At 39.6% G+C, this 20830-nt stretch overlaps 1 long non-coding RNA gene across 1 annotated transcript; it reads right to left on the bottom strand.

Moving 5' to 3' along the window:
* Positions 1 to 16089: 16089 nt before the first annotated feature.
* LOC113308353 lies at positions 16090 to 20301 on the bottom strand. Its single transcript, XR_003339686.1, has 4 exons — positions 20076 to 20301; positions 18189 to 18553; positions 17996 to 18085; positions 16090 to 16375 (listed from the first exon to the last, which is right to left on the bottom strand). It is a non-coding gene; the product is annotated as an uncharacterized LOC113308353 (long non-coding RNA).
* Between the last annotated feature and the right edge of the window lie 529 nt (positions 20302 to 20830).

Here is a 20830-nt window from a genome sequence, read left to right as displayed (position 1 = left end):
TGTGAGTACTCCCGGTGTGCCAAGTAATTTTGCTAGTGGCTTTCCTTCTGCTCCAGCTGGTCCGTATAATTCGTCTTCCACCGTGTTTGGAGGGTCCGAGGCGATGAAGATGTTGTGCTCGGATCAGTATGATCGGCTGAGCGAGGACGAGCAGCCTCGTATCTTGACTTCTTTACCTAAGTCTGCTCAGCAGCAGCTCGTGCACGCGGTACGTATTGAACGCCTTTTCTGTATTTGTCTTAAGTTTCTTAGTGCCCCAGTTCTGACTGGTATTGTTGTAAGATATACTAGAGCAACAATTTGAGGAATGGTATGCTGTCCGAGACTCGTGTTGCTAGGTGTCGAGCCAATGCTTTGGAGCAAGAGGTGCAGAATCTTCGTTCTGTCGTGACGATGGCTAAGAAGAAGGCCTTATCTGCTCGCCAGAATAAGAAAGAACTGGAAGGTATTTATTTATTCCTTCATCTAAGTTTTTGTGTCATCATAGTAGGTTTCAGACTTGTGAACTAGCCCCTTTATTGGTAGCCATGGTCAAACAGTTGGAGGAGCAGATAGATAATGCTAGTCATAGGCATGCTAGAGAATGTAGCAGTCTTAAACTCGATGTGAGTGCACGTCAGTGAAAGATTGACTCCTTGGAGCAAGATAATGCAAAACTTCAGGAGGAGGTAAATGTACATCGGGATCACATTGTGGAGATTCGTGGGTTTTTTGATAAGGCTAAGAAGGTGTATTTGGAGCGCTCGGATGACATCAAGCTCCTTCGAATTCAGAAAGATGAACTTATTGAATGGCAGTCCAATCATTTGCCTTTGTTGGCACGGGACGAGGATGATAGGGAAGCATTGAGACAACTCAAGCGGAAGTTTATCGCACTTGAGAAGGAGCGTGATAATGTTATCATGCCCTTCTGGTGACGCGGCCATAACTCCTTCTGAAGTAAGGATTAGTGTAGACACAGAAAAAATCCAATTAGAACCGAATTTAGCCGTCGTTTTATTTGAGAATGAAGGTTTCTCAAATGGCAATATTGATTTCTTTTTCATATCTATTTTGTATGATATGCTTGTCAGGCTAATTTTCTTCGTTTGTTTTGCTTGCAGCGGCTCGTAAGCGAAGTGCAGAATTGGATAAGCAATTTGAGGCAGAGAGAGCTGCCAGGTACAGCCTTGATGAGGAACTGAATGAGTTGGTAAATCAGCATGAAGAGGAGTTAGAAGCTGAGCGTGCTGATAAGAATGAGAAGTTGAGAAAGCTTCACGCGGAGTACAAGGCTTTGGTGACAAAGGCCTGTGAAGCCGCCGTGCTTCGTGAGCATCAACAGGTTGCTGCGGATGCTGCTGCCAATATTGTGATCCCTCCCCTAGTCGTCTAGCATGAGCCCGAGCCTGAGCAAGAGCGAGAAGCTCCTGATACCGAGGACCAAATGGACACTGATCAAGGCGCTCCTGGTGATGGACAGGCTTGAGTTTGCCTGATTTTTTGTACATGTAGGTGTTGCCTTTTAAAGGCTTTAGATTTTCGTCTTTTGACCTCTGGGCTTTGCCCGAGGGTATAGTAGTAAACACTGCCTGATGGGTTCTCGTGCTCCTTGCGAGACAAAAACATATCTTTGGAAAGTCCTCAATTGTGGGAGGCATTATTTTGACTTGTTTAGAATTACGGCTAGTGACTTCTCTTTTTGTTTTTGTTACATTATGATCTCGGATTGCTTGTTTTTAAAAGATTTTGGTGTATATTCTTGGTCCAACCATGGGTGACATAGACAGGGAGTGATCAATTCCTTAACTGGATAAGTCATCTCTTACAGTGTTAGGCTTCAGATATAGAAGACCTTCCTTTATTCTTCGTGCCCTTGTGAGCGTTTTAATAATGTCCAGTTTAGGTTAAACTTTCCCTATAATTGAGTGATCAGATTTTTGAGTCACCGACTGTGTGTTTGACACAGGTTTTTGGAGGGCGATATCTCGGTCAAGTGATTCTTGCCTTGGCCAAAGTTAAGTACCTTGATTCTGCATATCTCCTGTTATGTTAGGACATCATCCGATGTTATGATCATGATGGCATTACCTTAGGGCTTATATCCATGCAAGGTAGCTTAGGTTTTTTACCTGCATCATTCATTGTAGAATGGGAGGTGTGGCTAGCACCATGCCATAGTCTTGATGGGCTTTTGTTATAATGCGAGGATGATGGGATTAATCTATATGCACATATGAAGTAAGAAAAGAAAGCCAAAAGACAAAATAAAAAATAAAATCAACTAAAAATACGCAAAAGGAGTAATTTTATTATCTTCAAAAGAGGGCTTGGGAAAACCCTTAGTACATTTTAGTAAGGTCTGATGACTTGTTTTTAAGTAGGGATTAGGCCCTATTCTCATATGTTGACCTTCTGAGCGTCAGCCTTCATGGGCTCTGTATTGCTCTGGGTACTTAGCGTGTTATGGGTGTGTTATTGCTTCCCCATTAAGTTTGGGCAGCTTGTATGCTTCATCGTTGGCCTCGGCAATCGGGCTTCTCCTTGGGTGGGGGTTGGTTCCTCCGACTTGTGGTGGCATGGTGGGATCTCATGCATAGTTTTGTTGTTAAGGTCATATCGCGTCTGGTGGACATGCTTGTTGTGTCCACGGGTATACCTCCAGTGGCGGTTGTTAGTCTTTTGAGGGACCAGATCTTTGTTCTCCTTAGTATTAGTTGGCTTAGGGAGTGCCATCTCCTAAGCGAGTTTCTTTCCTCGCATTGAGGCTTCATTTGTTTGTACTATTGTCTCAAATGTTGTGATTGCTTCTGCAGCTGTGGTGAGAACGATTTGGGTTATTCCATCCATTGATCTATGGATGATCGGACTGGCCCATCGTGTATGGTGTATCTGATTACGCCTACCGGCTCTCTGTGCATCTGTGTTCATCTGAGCCATACGGGTGATTTCTTCGTTAGTGACTCTTTGAATGTGGTTTCTTCGGGCTGTATTTTCAACCCATTTTGCAAAGTGGTCTTGTACAATGATCTGATGTTCTGTGCCGGTTCGAAGGGGCTCGACGATGTTGAATCCCCTCTTGGTTAATGGTCAGGGGCGAAGTATGAATCTTGGGAATTCCGAGGGAGTACGCCTTTGTCTGCCAACATCGTGTTGCTCTAGGTTCAACATTGTTGCTTGTCCTAAGCCTTTTTCTTGGTAAAGCCAAAGATGTTCGTGAATTCTAGCCTTGCTAGTTGGGGGGTCATAGCCTGAGGATTTATCCATTAGGGATAGCAATTCATTCGTGACCGGAATATTTGTGAGTTGGTTGAGTATTTGTGGGATGTTTCGTGAACAAGTCCTCACAAGTTTGTTGGTGTCAATGCTGATTCGTCTGCCTTTATTTGTCTCTGACATCCTAGTTATACCAAATGTCGTTGGATGTGGCATGGTTATCCATAGGTGTGCTTGGCCCGGTTCCTCAGAGGCCCCATGTTGGTGCATTAGTGTCACTTTCTGCTCTGGATCAGTTCTCAGTTGGTTTTGGAGTTTTCCAATGTTTCTTCAACGGTGCCTTTTTTGTGTTTTTTAGAATAAGGGCGGTTCTGAGCTATGATTGCAGGTTAGGTTCGCATGCTCCCTCATCAGGGAGTTTCTGTGATTGCTATAACGGCCTTATAAGTGACCCATAGGTTACTGTTTCGCACGAGGTTGGGACGTCACCCGAGCGTTTTGGCTCAGTAGCTATTGCTATGTAGTCATGGGCTTCAGCTAGATTATTGGCATTTCTGGCCCTCCTTGCCTGCGCCTTTGGGGAGTTTACCTTGTTTTCACCGTTCTGGACGTCCATCTTGTAGAAGTATTTTGCTTCTCCAGAGTCCCCAATAATTTCTGCGAGTCCAGCTGGCGTGGGGAATCTTATCCTTTGATGGTAGGTCGAGGCTACTCCTTTGATCCGATGGACCCAGGTGGTAGGCTTCTAAAAGGGTGTATAAAAATGAACGCAATAAAATGGGGCCTACAGTAATACCGCAAGTGCACGGTCGTCGGTTGTAGCTCGTGCAAGTACGGGTCGATCCACAGAGATCGGGTGTGTTTTGGAAGTGTTTTAGCTAATTGGGTTCCTAAATTGCTATTGGGCTATGAAACCTTTTGGCTTAAATTGGGCTTTGAGTGCTAATGGGTTTGAATGCAATAAAATGAACTGAGCTTGGGCTCAGTTATTCTTTGAAGTGTAAATGGGCTTTGGCCTTAAACTTAGGCTTTTGATTAAGCCTGAATTGGATTGGGCCTTGATGAATTTGGGCTTTGGATTCAGTCAAGGTTCTGGGCCTTTGGGCCTTTGAGGAACTGAGCTTGAGCTTTGAAAGCTGGGCTTTGTTTCAGTGAACTGATTTGAGCTTTGGGCTCAACAGTTCAACTGTGAATTGGGCTTAGGACCTTGGGCTCAGGAGTGAAGTGAGCTTTGGAGCAGCAGTAGCAGGGCAGCTGCAAGGGAAGTGGAGTGGCAGCAGGAACTGTAGAAAGGCAGCAGCAGCAGCTAGAGCTGCACAGCAAGGCCAACAGCAACAGCAGCTGCAGCAGAAAGAGGGGGCAGCAACAGGGTTGCAGCAGCAGCTGCACAAGCAGTGCACAGCAGCACAAGGAGTGGTAAACAGTGGCTCTAGGCCAAATTGGAAGCAAACCAGAGAAGCAACAGAGTTGCAGGGCAGGGAAGAAACAGGGCAAAACAAGGCAATAAAGCAAATGAAAACTAAACAGCAACAATCAGTGAACAAAAGCAAAACAAAGCAAAAGCAACAGAAAATAACACAAGAATGAACCAAGGCCTAAGGCCAAGGGCAGGGGTGATAAAGAAACTGAAATGAAGCAAGGCTAGGCTAAGGCATTCAGGAGGTATACTAAAAGAATGGGAAGAGAACTAGCTTGCTATAAGCACTAGTTTCTCCCAATGCACAATCAACACTACAACCTAAGCATACAACAAGAATGGCAAGAAAATCAGCTTGCTTTAAGCACTGATTTCTTCCATTACACAATCAGCACAAAGCTTCTAAGAAATCTAGCCTAGCATTCCTTCAAATGACAGTAAAACAAACATGACAGGAACATTGATACTAACAGTGAGCAACAACACAAGTTAACAGGACTAATGTAACAGGAATGAATTGGAAATCAAACATGAAATTAAACAAGCACATGACATTAACAGAACATAACATAAGCACATTTAACAGGAGACAAACAATTTTAACATATGCAGTGAAATTGAGCAGACCACATTAAAGAGAAAAGCATTAACATTAACAGGACATTGAAATTGAAACATAACAGGGAATTAAAATTAAAACCCTAAATTGAAATCTAATTGAAATTTTGAAACCCTAAAATTAAACAGTTGAAATTGAAATTAAAATTAAACCTAAACTAACCCAAATTGGGTGGTTACTTGGCTAGTCCAAGAACACCTTCAAATTGCTCTACACACTCTCTATTTATAGCATACAATTACCCAAATTTTTCAAACCCTAAAATTAGAAATTAGGTATTTTTTTCAATTCCGAAATTGCTCACCAAATTCGCTGAATTGGTGGTGACCCATGCCTCTTTTCTTCCCTCTCGGTCCTTCTCTGCCTCCAATTGCGTCAATTTCTCCCTAATTCGAGGTGTTTTATCAACCCTCACCTAGGTCAGTTGGTGAGAGGAGTTAAAGCAACTCGGCTAGGGGGATGGTGTGGTGTCGGGTGATGATGGTGAAGACGTGATGGCGCTGCAGAGGTGAGGTGGTAGAGATGGTGGTGACAGAGGTGGAGAAGGTGGTGGTGTACGGTGGTTTCTGCAGAGGAGGGTGATGGAGGAGAGTATGGGTTCGATGGAGAAAGGGGAAGGGTGCGTTTGTTTGAGGTCTAGGGTGTTCGGCACTTGGGTGTGAGGCGAGTTCATCGATTTTTGATGTTCAGCGAGACTAAGCCGTGTGATGTGGAGTTGGTAAGTAGATCGGACGGTGATGCGGAGGAAAGCGGGGAGCGACCGTCGGATGAAGGGATACAACGAAACGAACGGTGCTAGATTAGGTTAGGTGCTGTAGTGTAAGGCGGGGATATCAAACTTTGATGAACAGCAAGGGAGCAACCGTTGGATTCAACTACCATCTAATCTGAAGGCTTGGAATTTCAGCGCTGTGGTGCTTGGCAGAGACTTCGGATTTTGATGCTCTATGAAGGAGCGACCGTCGGATGCTTCTGAGAACTGATCTGATGGCTGAGAACGGAGGCGCTTTTGTGTGTAGAAAATGATGTTGTGCGCACCATTCTTCGCGGCTTCCTTGCGTAATTTCTCCCGGCTTTTCACTACTTTTCTGCTCTTTTCGCTCCGCGACTCATCCGAACTTTATTTATTACCTAAAAATGCAAAATTAATTAATAAAAATATTTATTCTTGAAAACACTGAAAATACAGAATATGGGATAAAATGTAGAATTAATGCATAAAAGATGAGTTAAAATGCCAACAAAAAGGGATAAATATATACAATATTTGGCACTCATCAAATACCCCCAAACCTGAATTTTACTTGTCCTCAAGTAAAACAAAACTAAGGAAATCCTAACTATACCAATGTCGCTGGTCTCTCGAATGCATTTAGCGTATGCACTAAGCCTTTTAAACCACTAAGTGTCCCTAGTGGACGAGTTGAAGTCTCGTGAAGGTTTACCAGAGGTGTGCCTACAAAACCTAAGGACAAAATATAAGCTCATATTCCATCAAATGTGACATGTGCAAAACAGTTTAAGCTCACAGCAAATGGAGATGTCAATCTAGCTATCAAAGGCACAATCCTAGCACTGATAACAAAAAAAGACATGTGATAAGAGTGTAAAGTGTATCTACACATGTGTCTAGAATGACCTGAAGTTATGACTACTAACCACCAAGAGATAGTTTTTAGGCTAAGAACCGAATTCTAAGCCGAGCTAGCTGTCCGGCTTTACGAGAATTGTGAATGTTCACCCAATGAGTTGGTGATATTTCAGTTTACCCGCGTTATACATCGATGGCTGCACCCTCCTTGCTTATTACAAGACTATTTACAACAAAAAGATAACTCTTTACATGACTCTTATTTACATTGATTACTCACTTTTATTTTTGGAACAAGAGAGAACTATTGTCTTTAACATGACAAAACATGGATAAATAAATACTTGATTTCTTTTTTTTCTTTTTTTTTCTTTTTTTTTTTTTTTGCTATAATTTTTTTTTTTTTTTTTTTTTTTTTGAGAAACAACTTTGATCTTTACAACATAGTGACACTTTTGATACATGAACAAAAAGAAAAACATAATTACATGACTCTTAGCAAGAGGTGGCCCTTATCGAATGCATCCGGTCAAATTCTATGGTTGCTTTTCTTAACGTATTCTCCAACTTCTATCCCAGCCAACCAAAGAACAAGCTAGTCAAGTCTCATTCAGTATTCTAAAGTGATTGGCAATCTAACTTCCTATCAAACACCTTGAAGATCGAGGCCATACATGTATTGGTAGATCGTGCGCGTGCAAATTTCTTATCACTATGTGAATTGTGCTAGAATCAGGGTGCCTAAATATCTAGACTAAGACTCCTAATAATTACATATTTGCACAAGAGTCAACATTTCAAGGTAAATGAGCTCCATTTTTTATGATTTTTCATTTTTTAATTTTTTTGGAATTTTATTTTTCAATTTTTTTTGGAATTTTTCAATTTTTTCAAAAAGAAGAAGGAGTTCGTTTTCAATTATAGCATATTATCATGGTATCTACTCTATACCCCCAAACCTAAACTAAACATTGTCCTCAATGTTTCAAAATATGGAAAGAATTAAAATGCAACATATGGAAAGGGACATGCTGAGTAGAGTAAAAGGAGAGAGAATACCCGATTTCGGCGAAAGCAGAATTAAAACTCCGTTAATCAAGGCAAAAATCCAACATATTTCAGCCGAGGTCATATTGGATTAGCAAAATATATACAAAAGGAAATTTAACTAACATATTATCTACAAGAAAATTTGGTTTTTTTAATGGGATTGGACTTTTTGGAAAAAATTTGGTTTTGTTGGGAAAAAGACAAATTTTGGTTTTGATGGGAAAACGAAAAAGAAATTTTGGTTTAAAAATGGGAGCAAAGTAGAATTTTTTTTTTTTTTTTTTTTTTTTTTTTTTTTAGAAAGAAAATAAAATGAAGAAAAACTTTTTTTTTTTTTTTTTTTTTTTTTTTGAAAAAGAAAATGAAATTTGGTTTTTGAATTGGGAGCACGCGCACTGTTGGTCCTCTAATGGAATGGGAGGCTGCGACCCAAGAAACACTAAGTTTTAATTTTGAAAGTTTAATTTGGCCCAGTTGGTTAAGGCCCGACGTTTGTTTTAAAACTTTGGTTTCGAGGTCCACTCTTGAGTGGAAACAAGCCCACAATCGGTTACAAGCTCAGCTGGGTTTAAACCCAGAATACAAAATACAAGTCCAATGGAAGAATTTAAACAAGCCCACACAAAATAAATACAAGCCCACAAATTAAACAAACAAGCCCACAAATAAATTATTACAAACCCAAAATAGAAAAATAAAAAGCCCAAAAAATTGGGTTAATTATTACAAGCCCACAATTAAAAATTTGGAAGCCCACAGGTTGGGTTCTCTCAATTGAATGGGTTTAGGCTTACCGTTTTAGCACAGCCCAGCTGCTCTGATATTGTTGCAAAAACCCAGTTGGGCTTTGGTTCTTTTCCTTGGTGGCGTCCCAGCAGAGGAAAAACAGGTTCAGAACAGCAGGTCCAACAGCAAATGAAGTGAAGCAGATGCAAATGCAAATGCTATGAAATGAAATGCAAAAATAGCTAAGAAAAACACAGATAAAACACAGCACCAATCCCCGGCAGCGGCGCCAAAAACTTGGTAGGCTTCTAAAAGGGTGTATAAAAATGAGCGCAATAAAACGGGGCCTACAGTAATACCGCAAGTGCACGGTCGTCGGTTGTAGCTCGTGCAAGTACGGGTCGATCCACAGAGATCGGGTGTGTTTTGGAAGTGTTTTAGCTAATTGGGTTCCTAAATTGCTATTGGGCTATGAAACCTTTTGGCTTAAATTGGGCTTTGAGTGCTAATGGGTTTGAATGCAATAAAATGAACTGAGCTTGGGCTCAGTTATTCTTTGAAGTGTAAATGGGCTTTGGCCTTAAACTTAGGCTTTTGATTAAGCCTGAATTGGATTGGGCCTTGATGAATTTGGGCTTTGGATTCAGTCAAGGTTCTGGGCCTTTGGGCCTTTGAGGAACTGAGCTTGAGCTTTGAAAGCTGGGCTTTGTTTCAGTGAACTGATTTGAGCTTTGGGCTCAACAGTTCAACTGTGAATTGGGCTTAGGACCTTGGGCTCAGGAGTGAAGTGAGCTTTGGAGCAGCAGTAGCAGGGCAGCTGCAAGGGAAGTGGAGTGGCAGCAGGAACTGTAGAAAGGCAGCAGCAGCAGCTAGAGCTGCACAGCAAGGCCAACAGCAACAGCAGCTGCAGCAGAAAGAGGGGGCAGCAACAGGGTTGCAGCAGCAGCTGCACAAGCAGTGCACAGCAGCACAAGGAGTGGTAAACAGTGGCTCTAGGCCAAATTGGAAGCAAACCAGAGAAGCAACAGAGTTGCAGGGCAGGGAAGAAACAACAAGGCAAAAGCAATGGAAGAACTAAACAGCAAAAACAAAACAATGCACAAAAGCAAAACAAAATAAGATGAACCAAGGCCTAAGGCCAAGGGCAGGGGTGATAGTGAAACTAAAAGAGCAAGGCTAAGGCAAGAATACAGGCAATCAAAAAGAATGGGAAGAGAATTAGCTTGCTCATTGTCACTAGTGAGCACTAATTTCTCCCAATGCTCAATCAACAGTGCAACCTAAGCATACAACAAGAATGGCAAGATAATCAGCTTGCTATAAGCACTGATTTCTTCCATTGCACAATTAGTTCAATGCTTCAAAAGTATCTAGCCTAGCATTCCTTCAAATGACAGTGAATTAAACATGACATTACACAAACATTACATGGCAGTGAACAACAACACATGTTAACAGGACTAATGTAACAGGAATGAATTGGAAATCAAACATGAAATTAAACAAGCACATGACATTAACAGAACATAACATAAGCACATTTAACAGGAGACAAACAATTTTAACATATGCAGTGAAATTGAGCAGACCACATTAAAGAGAAAAGCATTAACATTAACAGGACATTGAAATTGAAACATAACAGGGAATTAAAATTAAAACCCTAAATTGAAATCTAATTGAAATTTTGAAACCCTAAAATTAAACAGTTGAAATTGAAATTAAAATTAAACCTAAACTAACCCAAATTGGGTGGTTACTTGGCTAGTCCAAGAACACCTTCAAATTGCTCTACACACTCTCTATTTATAGCATACAATTACCCAAATTTTTCAAACCCTAAAATTAGAAATTAGGTATTTTTTTCAATTCCGAAATTGCTCACCAAATTCGCTGAATTGGTGGTGACCCATGCCTCTTTTCTTCCCTCTCGGTCCTTCTCTGCCTCCAATTGCGTCAATTTCTCCCTAATTCGAGGTGTTTTATCAACCCTCACCTAGGTCAGTTGGTGAGAGGAGTTAAAGCAACTCGGCTAGGGGGATGGTGTGGTGTCGGGTGATGATGGTGAAGACGTGATGGCGCTGCAGAGGTGAGGTGGTAGAGATGGTGGTGACAGAGGTGGAGAAGGTGGTGGTGTACGGTGGTTTCTGTAGAGGAGGGTGATGGAGGAGAGTATGGGTTCGATGGAGAAAGGGGAAGGGTGCGTTTGTTTGAGGTCTAGGGTGTTCGGCACTTGGGTGTGAGGCGAGTTCATCGATTTTTGATGTTCAGCGAGACTAAGCCGTGTGATGTGGAGTTGGTAAGTAGATCGGACTATGATGCGGAGGAAAGCGGGGAGCGACCGTCGGATGAAGGGATACAACGAAACGAACGGTGCTAGATTAGGTTAGGTGCTGTAGTGTAAGGCGGGGATATCAAACTTTGATGAACAGCAAGGGAGCAACCGTTGGATTCAACTACCATCTAATCTGAAGGCTTGGAATTTCAGCGCTGTGGTGCTTGGCAGAGACTTCGGATTTTGATGCTCTATGAAGGAGCGACCGTCGGATGCTTCTGAGAACTGATCTGATGGCTGAGAACGGAGGCGCTTTTGTGTGTAGAAAATGATGTTGTGCGCACCATTCTTCGCGGCTTCCTTGCGTAATTTCTCCCGGCTTTTCACTACTGTTCTGCTCTTTTCGCTCCGCGACTCATCCGAACTTTATTTATTACCTAAAAATGCAAAATTAATTAATAAAAATATTTATTCTTGAAAACACTGAAAATAAAGAATATGGGATAAAATGTAGAATTAATGCATAAAAGATGAGTTAAAATGCCAACAAAAAGGGATAAATATATACAATATTTGGCACTCATCACCAGGATCGCCCGACAATAGCTGTGTAGGGTGATAGGACATCCACTACACAGAAAGTAGTTAAGGTGAGGATTTTTCCTACCCGTATTTCTAATGTTACCTCGCCTCTTGGGCAAGTCGAGGAGCCGTTGAAGCCAAATATGTTGTAGGTAGAGGGTATTAGACAATCATCACTAAGACCCATCTGTTTGAACGTTTCATAAAACATGATCTCAACAGAACTACCTCCGTCAATTAATATTTTGGGCATTGGCCTGGTCTCTCTTCTTCGACTTCATGCTCGGGAAGTGCTATGGCCATCGTGACCACTAGTGGGTCGTTGTGGCTTCGTCCTCCATCAGGTGCCTATGAGGCCGAAAAGATGATAGGTAATCTCATTCACTCCTCGATCGGGGGTTCTCTAGCTACGCTGAAAACTTCATCACCTTTGAAGTTTCTCTTGTGAATTCTTCCTGTAATATTTCTTCCAGGTGTGGGGGCTACGATTGCCGAGTGCGATATTGTATTGCACCCTAGGTATTGCGCCTCACGAGGGATTTCCACCCGATGTATGGGTGCCGCGGCTGCGAGTGGCACCACTGGTTGCGCGATGTACTCTTGAAGTTTGCCTTCGTCGATCATATCTTGTACCATCAAACTGAGTCTATGAGCATGAGGTGGACTGTTTGATGGACAAGAATGGAGTATGGGATATGGTGGATCTGTCAGAAGGTGCAACAACAGTTGGATATAAATGGATTTTCAAAATTAAACGTAATGCTGATGGTAGTATCGAAAGATTCAAAGCGAGACTTGTTGCGAAGGGGTTTACTCAAGAACCAGGTGTTGATTATGAAGAAACCTTTTCTCCTGTTTCCAAGAAAGATTTGTTTAGAGTTATTATGGCAATGGTAGCTCATTTCGACCTAGAATTGTTTCAAATGGATGTGAAAACGGCTTTCTTGAATGGTGATCCAGAAAAGAAGATTTATATGGTACCACTGAAAGGTTTGACATCTAAAGATCAAGAGGGAAAAGTCTGTTGGTTGAAGAAATATCTATATGGGCTAAAACAAGATTCTTGGCAATGGTATATGAAGTTCGATCAAGTAGTGTCATCTTACGGTTTCGTTGAAAATGAAGTTGATAGATGCATATATCTGAAAACTAGTGGGAGCAAATTTATCATCCTAGTTTTGTATGTTGATGATATTCTAGTTTCTAGCAACAACATTCATATGTTGCATGACACTAGAAATTTTCTCTCAACCAATTTCGAGATGAAAGATTTGGGAGAAGCTTCGTATGTTCTTGGTATTCAAATACATCGGGACAGAAACAGAGGTTTATTGGGTTTGTCTCAAGAAGCCTACATCAATAAGATACTCCAAAGATTTGAGATGCAGAATTGTGCACCGGGTGAAGAACCTATTGTGAAGGGTGATATTATCAACCGCATGCAGTGTCCTAAATCTGACTTAGAAAGGAGTCGAATAGACTCTAAAAGGTATGCATCAGTTGTTGGCAGCTTGATGTATGCCATGATTTGCACCCATCCAGACATTAGTTTTGTCGTTGGTGTTTTGGGACGCTAGCAGAAAAATCCAGGTGAACTACACTGGAAAGCAGTGAAGAAAGTACTTCGCTATTTGCAAAGAACAAAACATTTCCAGCTTGTATACAAAAGCTCCAATGAATTTGAAGTGGAATGTTTCTCAGATTCTGACTTTATGGGTAGGCCTGTCAATGGATACCGATTTTTCGTTATCCGATACTGATAATCCGTTAGCCGTTACTGCTACCATCCGACATAGCGGTAAACGGATATCCGATACCGATAAGCTAACGGATAATCCCTTCTTAACGTAACGGTAGTGGAACCGTGTATTTCCGTTAGGTTTAGTTCCGTTATCCGCTAACGTGCGTACTGCACGTGTAAATTTTTATACCTTATGTTTGGTTTATCTCATCTCATTCAGTCATTCTTCTGTTCTTCACTTCGACACAACAGAGAAGTTCTCAGAGAGAAAAAGAGAGAAACTAGGGATGCTGAATCAAGCATCGTCTTCTCTGCCTTAGAAATCATCATCTTCACAGGAGTTCATTAGCTCCAGATCTTGTTGAAGCTTTGCTTTGTTTGGGTGATTGGCTGCCAGATCTCACTCTCAGTGACAGTGATAGTTGTGTTACAGGTACATCTTAATATTTCTTTTTTTTTTGCAATTTATTGGCTTATTGCACTGACAATGACATTGCCAGCTTAAAATGTCTAACACTTTTGATTTTTCTTTCAAAATACAGAAGTTCGGGACTAAGGAGTAAGGTAAATGCATTTGCAGATGCAGTTGGCACTTGGGACTTGGCAGAGGAGAATTTGGAGATGGAGGAGGAATGCATTTGCAGTTGTTGACTCAAATGGAAATGGAGATGTCTTTTTTTTGCAAAAAAAACATGAAGATTATGAACTTGTTTTCTTGTGTGGCAATGGCATGAACATCTGTATGTCTTTTTTTGGTGTGGCATGGATTTATGCATATTTTCTTTGTACTGCATAACTAGTTATACACATTGTTCTGTACTGCATAATGTCTTATGCATCTGCATAACTGGTTATGCACATTTTTTTGTGCCACATAACAAGTTATGCACATTTTCTTTGTACGGCATAACTAGTTATGCACATTTTTTTTTGTACTGCATAACTTGTAATGCATCTGCATAACTGGTTATGCACATTTTTTTTGTACTGCATAACTGGTTATGCACATTTTCTTTGTACGGCATAACTGGTTATGCACATTTTTTTTTGTACTGCATAACTTGTAATGCATCTGCATAACTGGTTATGCACATTTTTTTTTGTACTGCATAACTGGTTATGCACATTTTCTTTGTACTGCATAACTAGTTATGCACATTTTTTTTGTACTGCATAACTTGTAATGCATCTGCTTAACTGGTTATGCACATTTTTTTTGTACAACATAACTTGTTATGCATCTGCATAACTGGTTATGCACATTTTCTTTGTACTACATAACTAGTTATGCAAAAAAAAAATTTACCGCATAACTTGTTATCCACATTTATTTTTCGTTAACTGAAAGTGAAAGTATCAAAGGAAAAAAAGAATTCTGGGCATGCGCCTAAGTTCCCCATTTTAAAGCTGTTATGTGTACTTGTTCTGTGATTTACTGATTTTAGCCTGTTTTGTGGCTGTCCTGTGACATACCGGATATCCGTTATCCGGTATGTATTTATGTTTATCCGTTATCCGGTAAGTCCAAGGTAACGGTAACGTTTTTGAATTTCTTATTTCCGCCGGAAATGAACGGTAACGGATATCCGCTAAATTTTAATGGAAACGGCAGCGACAGAGCCTATTTCCGTTACGTTAGCATCCATTGACAGGCCTATTTATGGGTTCGGATAAGTTGAAATCTACATCTGGTTATGTATTTATGTTTGCTAAAGGTGTTATTTCGTGGAGAATTGTAAAGCAATCTGTTGAAGCTCAATCCACAATGGAGGCAGAATACATTGCTTGCTACGAAGCAACAACTCGTGTAGTTTGGCTGAGAAATTTTATGAAAGGTCTTTTGGTTATAGATTCTATATCTAGACCTATGAAATTTTACTGTGACAATTAATCTGCAATTAGCTTTGCGAAAGACAATCAAGGGACATGAAGAGTGCGACATATAGATGTTAAATACTTCTTGGTAAAGCGCAAAATCAAGAATCGGGAAATTGATATTTCTTATGTTTCGACTGATAAGGTTTGAACTCATAAATGTATGACTTTGATTGTAAATAATCAAATATCTCAGTTTGCATATCAACATATTTTGTTACGATTGCTCTTGGTATTTTGCGTTTGCTATAATGTCTTAATTGATGCATTCTAAAGTTTGTAGATATCTTTTTGAGGTTAAAATGGAATGCGGTAGTCTTTTAAAAGACGTTGGCAGATCTCTTTTGAGGTCATAAGAATGTTGTAGTCTCTTGAAAGAGGTATTAGCAAATCCTTTTAAGATCACAAGGAAGTCTTTTTTAAGGCACAAAGGGATCTTTGTGAGGATTAAAAGGTTATTGTCCTTTATGTAAGTATGCCTAAATATTAACTCAAGAACAATAGTCTGCCTAGATTTCTGATATGGAAACAGCCTTTGCATCTTTTAAATGGTGTTTGGGTCTTCATAGTCGAATTCTAGCTTATTGTTGATCTTGAGGATAAGATTATACATGAATGGTTGGAAAAAAAAAAAGGGTTGGCCGCCTACAGTTTTCTACCTCACTAATCCAAGTCTATTTTTTTGTAAAGCTTTCTTAAACTTAAAAGGTTTTGTTGCTGCCCAAAGTGAGAGATGTTAGTCAATATGTTGGTTTAGCAACAAAACATGTTTTGTATTTCTTTAAATTGGATTAGTACTAATCCTAATCAATGAGGTTAAGGTTAGTTCATGTTAATTATGCAAGTTCAAGGGTATATAAGGATAAGTATCTCTTAGACTATTTAGAATGGCATACTAGTTATAATAATGCTATGTGAGGCTGTTTTTCAAAGCATGAGGTGGACTCCATTCTAGGTCTTGTTTAAAAGAAGTTTTTCCATCATCAAAGGACAAGAGAGGATAGTAGTGGAGGTGTCTACCTAGATAGAAAACAACTGAAATTTCTAAGTTTTTCCTTCAACTATTGTGAGCTAATCTAAGGTATGTACTTATACTTCTTCTCCACTTTCATCTTAATGTTACACAAATGCAGAATATATGATCCAGATGCATGAATTGTCCTCCTAATCACTGTCAATCCGGGGATTAGATGTGCAAACTGCGACTTTAATCCCTCACCCTGATACTCTCTAGTATATGTTATGATTTTCTCCCCTGCATTATCCCCACTTTTGAAAGAAAACTCTCCAGGTGCCTCAGCAACCTATCAAAAAACACAAACAGACGGCAGTAATGTTCAATTGATGATGAAGACAAGGGTATTTATCAATCTCCTATGCAATCACAGTTATAATAATCAATCGAGTTATAGTCACAGCACTGTCTCTCCCCAAAGATAGATTCAATCACGCTTGCAAACGTCTTTCGCGGATTGTTGGTTTTTGCTAATAAGTTATTACATTTTTTCCTTTTAATTTTATTATAAATAGAGATTTATGTATTTAGACGTAGAAAAAGATTATGATTATCTTGAACATGTCTGGCTTTAATGTTTCTTTTTTGTCAAACTTTTAATTTGTTTTTCCTTGATTCATTCTTTATTTCGATGTAGTTTCGCTTGCTTTAATAGTGTTTTTGAACTACTTTTTTGTGGTCATAGGTTTGCCTCTCAAAAATATGATTGGTTCTCCTTTTAGACTGATCAGAAAAACAACTTTGTATCCCTAACTGAAAGGGCAGCTGTTTAGTATTTTCTCAAATTAAAAGCACATATCCTGATCAGATCTGGATGCAGTATTAGCTGGTTGTGTGGCAAATGCCCATATATCACACCGAGGTGACAAGAATAGAGCCACACAACAAGCTAATATTGCATCCAAACCAAATCAAGATGGGTGCTTTTAACTTGAGAAAATATTAAACAGCATAATCCCCTTTTATTTAGGGATACAAAAATTATTTTTCTCTAATCAGTTTAATAAAAGGGAACCAATTAAATTGTTGAGAGGCAAACACATAAGCACAAAAAACTAGCTCAAAACATTGAAAGCAAGCGAAACTACAGATAAATAAAGAACTAATCAAGGAAAAACAAATAAAAAATTTGACGAAAGAGAAAAGTTCAAGCCAGACATGTTCATGATAACCATAATGGAGATATTTAGGAAGTGAATACTTTTAACAGAACTAAAATGTTGGTAGCTGGCAGTTGACTGAATCAGTACAATGCTCTTATTTGGCAACAAAAAACAATCCAAATTTCCTGCGAGCAAGAAGAGCATTGGTTTCGTTTGGTTAAACTTCCAACAACAAACTATCATGTTTTGTTAAAAGATATTCACTCCCAAAATCTCCCCATTAAGCCCAAATCCTGAAAGAGAGAATGGTAACCGTAACTTGAAATCCTGGATCTGAGAAACATATAAAAGAAATATCATCCTACAAAGCTTTAAGCTGCCAGAAAAAATATTAAAGACGTAATATCTCTTCTCAATCTTCGAGAAATCGGAAGCATAAGAGGAACGAGAAGCAGCATCGAGCATTCTAGGTGACGAGTGAAAAAAAAAATTGATGCAAGGGTGTTTCTAAAACTTGGTAATCCACGATCTCCAACCACTAGTTTTATCAAATCTTACCTTAACCTTACAATCAAGAAAAAAAACCATAAACTCTTGCTTACATGATATGAAGAGGGTAGCTCTAGTTCAATGACTATCAGCTCTTTAGGTTATGAAACACTACCATCAATGTTGGCTATAATTCATATAGTAGTTGAAAACGCTGTTGAATATGACTATCCATCTAGTAGGTCATGATACTTTCATGTTGAGTTGTTGCAATGGTTTGGTTTATTTTCCTAACCCTGTAAAGAGTAAGTACATACCTTCAAAAACTCTTGAACTTGCGCAAAAATTTAGTTGGCAATGAAATTCTTCATGTGGGGAAAGCTTTTTGCAGGTCCTCATCCAAGTTCCTTCAAAATAAGACACAACAAAAAACCAACGTTACAATCCAAATTCCTTCGAATACGTTACAATCCGGAAAGTATAGTACCGAAAAGTAGCAACCAAATTCACCTTAGAGAAACCAGCAATATCCTCATCAGAAGCATTTGGATTCTTGACAGCCAATTTGTTGATTGTAAATCCATCTGCCTCAGACATAACATCCAATTCCAAAGTTGGTCCGCTGTTATTCGCAGCACTCAAAACCAAATCAACATATTGCGAACCATTATTTCTTCATTTTCCTCGTCTTCGTCTGCTTCTTACTATCCTTGGTCTTCCTCCTCTTCAGCATAATCACTAGAGAGATTAGGCGTGTGAACTATGACTTTGATCTCACCCTGCTACTCCCTAGTCAATGCTATAAAATCCATCCTCCCCTGCATTATCCTCGATTTTGAAAGGAACCTCTCTTGGTCCCAGACATTGTATGTCTCCTGCAATAAAAAGGAGGATAGCAACAAAATCTCATCTACCGTCTGTGTATGCACAAATAACTAGCAACTGAGCAATTTTACAAAAAAAAAAAAAAGAACTCGATAAATGAAGGATTTACTAGAAACAAGGAGCGGAAACAAAGGAGGACCGAAGCAGCAAAACCTATAGGAACAAACAGGACAAACACGAGAAAAGAAAGACCCCTCCCAGGCTAACACAAAAGCCAAGACCCCATAAAAAGGAGTGAGAACACAGCCAACTAAGGAGGGTCAAAGAACAGTTCTTTCCACCTCACGATTACATGAGATCATCCAACTTTCTCTCCTTGTTACTGAAGGTCCTAGCAGTGCACTCAATCCACAAGGCCCAAAAATAGCAGCAGCTAAATGGCTCCACACTTCCTTACCACTAGCCGAAAAACAAGAGTTTGACAAGTTCTTGGTAAGCTCCATAGCACTGAGCGTAAGGTTGATTTTCATCTAGGCCTCCGAGTAGAGATGGGCTTACGGAAGCATCAAACACTGAGAATTTGGTTAGCACTGGCAGTTACTAAAGCTGAATTCCTACGCTGCAGATTAGCCAGCGTTGGGAGTTTATCTAAAACATACTGCCACAAGAATAAAACAACCTTATGGGGACAAATCAGTTGACGAAATCTTCTTAGAGGAAAGTTTGCAGCGAGGGCACCATGAGTGATCTGGTAATGGTAATACATTGACTTCTAAGCTCTAACAAAGAACACATCAGATTTATCAAAGAACACACCAGATTTATCACTGATTGAAACCAAAGAACCATCCTCCTCTGGATAGAATACTATCGAGTCTAACTAGGAGAACATAAATAGCCAACTGCCAACTCACTAATTTCTACTTCAGAAAATCTTCTATGATTAAGGCCCGTATTCCAACTGAAACCCGTAGAATCAGCTCTATAAGCTTCATTCAAGGAGATTCTTTCTACTTCAGAATATCATCATCTATGTATTCTATGTGTGATCATTTCTCTATGAACTAGCAACCAACAACGTTGAAACTATGTCAAAAGATCTAACTGGCTCTGAACAAAAACAAAACAAAAAAAATATCGAATTGATCAAACTTCTGTAATCTTACGCCAATGATCTGCTCATTCACATATATTACTAATTTAAGATGCAATGAACAATCAAGATGATTCACATCCTCAACAATTATGACACAAGATTTTAAGCTATGACAACCATCTGAATCGCTGCACTCTTTTCAAATAAAGACGACAAGCTTCTTCTGCTCTATATCTCGGAAACAGGAAGATCACCTTTCACCAAATGCTAATTTAATAATCATCTCATCTTTATAACATTTATGCTAACTTGTACATTGTACAAGGATAAACAGTTCCTAGACACGAAAAACCTATTACTCTATCTCACTAGAAACCCATGCTTGATCTGTATTTGTAACCCTCATAATCCCTAACAAAGACTTCTATGCAGCAAACCTTAAAGGTTACGAGGATTGAGAGATATCGAAAGATTACCTCATGATCAAGCAATAAATTATCTGGCTTGACATCTCGATAACTGATATGCTTCTCATGGCAGTACGACAATTCTTTTGCAGGGGTTGCAACAAAATTCTCACGTCCTATATCATTCCTAGCCAATGCCGATGATAGTATAACGTAATTGATAATCATTGGACTAGTCCAGAACAATTCTCGTCATATCCTATAAGCAAAGTTTATAAAAAAAAAATTATCGAGATTTGATAGAACTATAGGGCTGGATATTGTGGAATACCAAGTTTTTACAAACACACTTACAGCAAAAAAAAAAAGAAGACTTTCACCGGAAACCTTAAGAATATCGGCTATGCCTTGGCATCCTCTTAAGGTCACCAGTGAAATCCCTTATTTTGCTGTAAGTGTGTTTGCAAAACTGGTACTCCGCGATCTCTAACCCTAGTTCTATCAAATCTCAATCCAAAAAAAAAACCTATAAACTCTTGCTTACAGGATACGAAGTGTGTAGTTCCAGTCCAATGATTATCAGCTCTACAGGTTATGATACATCGGTATTTTCCAGGAATGATATCATAGTTAAAATAACTGTTGAATATGGTTTGGTTTGTTCTCCTAACCCAGCAAAGAGTATATAACCTTCAAAAGCCAAATAACATCGAAGGTGAATACACCATCTGTTTCCCTAACCCTGTAAAGAGTAAGTAAATATACCTTCAAAAGCTCTTAAACTTGCACAAAAATTTAGTCGGCAATGAAATTCTTCAGCTCTT

Source organism: Papaver somniferum, chromosome 9, assembly GCF_003573695.1.
Source record: "Papaver somniferum cultivar HN1 chromosome 9, ASM357369v1, whole genome shotgun sequence".
NCBI classification, from domain to species: Eukaryota; Viridiplantae; Streptophyta; class Magnoliopsida; order Ranunculales; family Papaveraceae; genus Papaver; species Papaver somniferum.
This window is presented reverse-complemented; position numbering and strand designations above follow the sequence as displayed.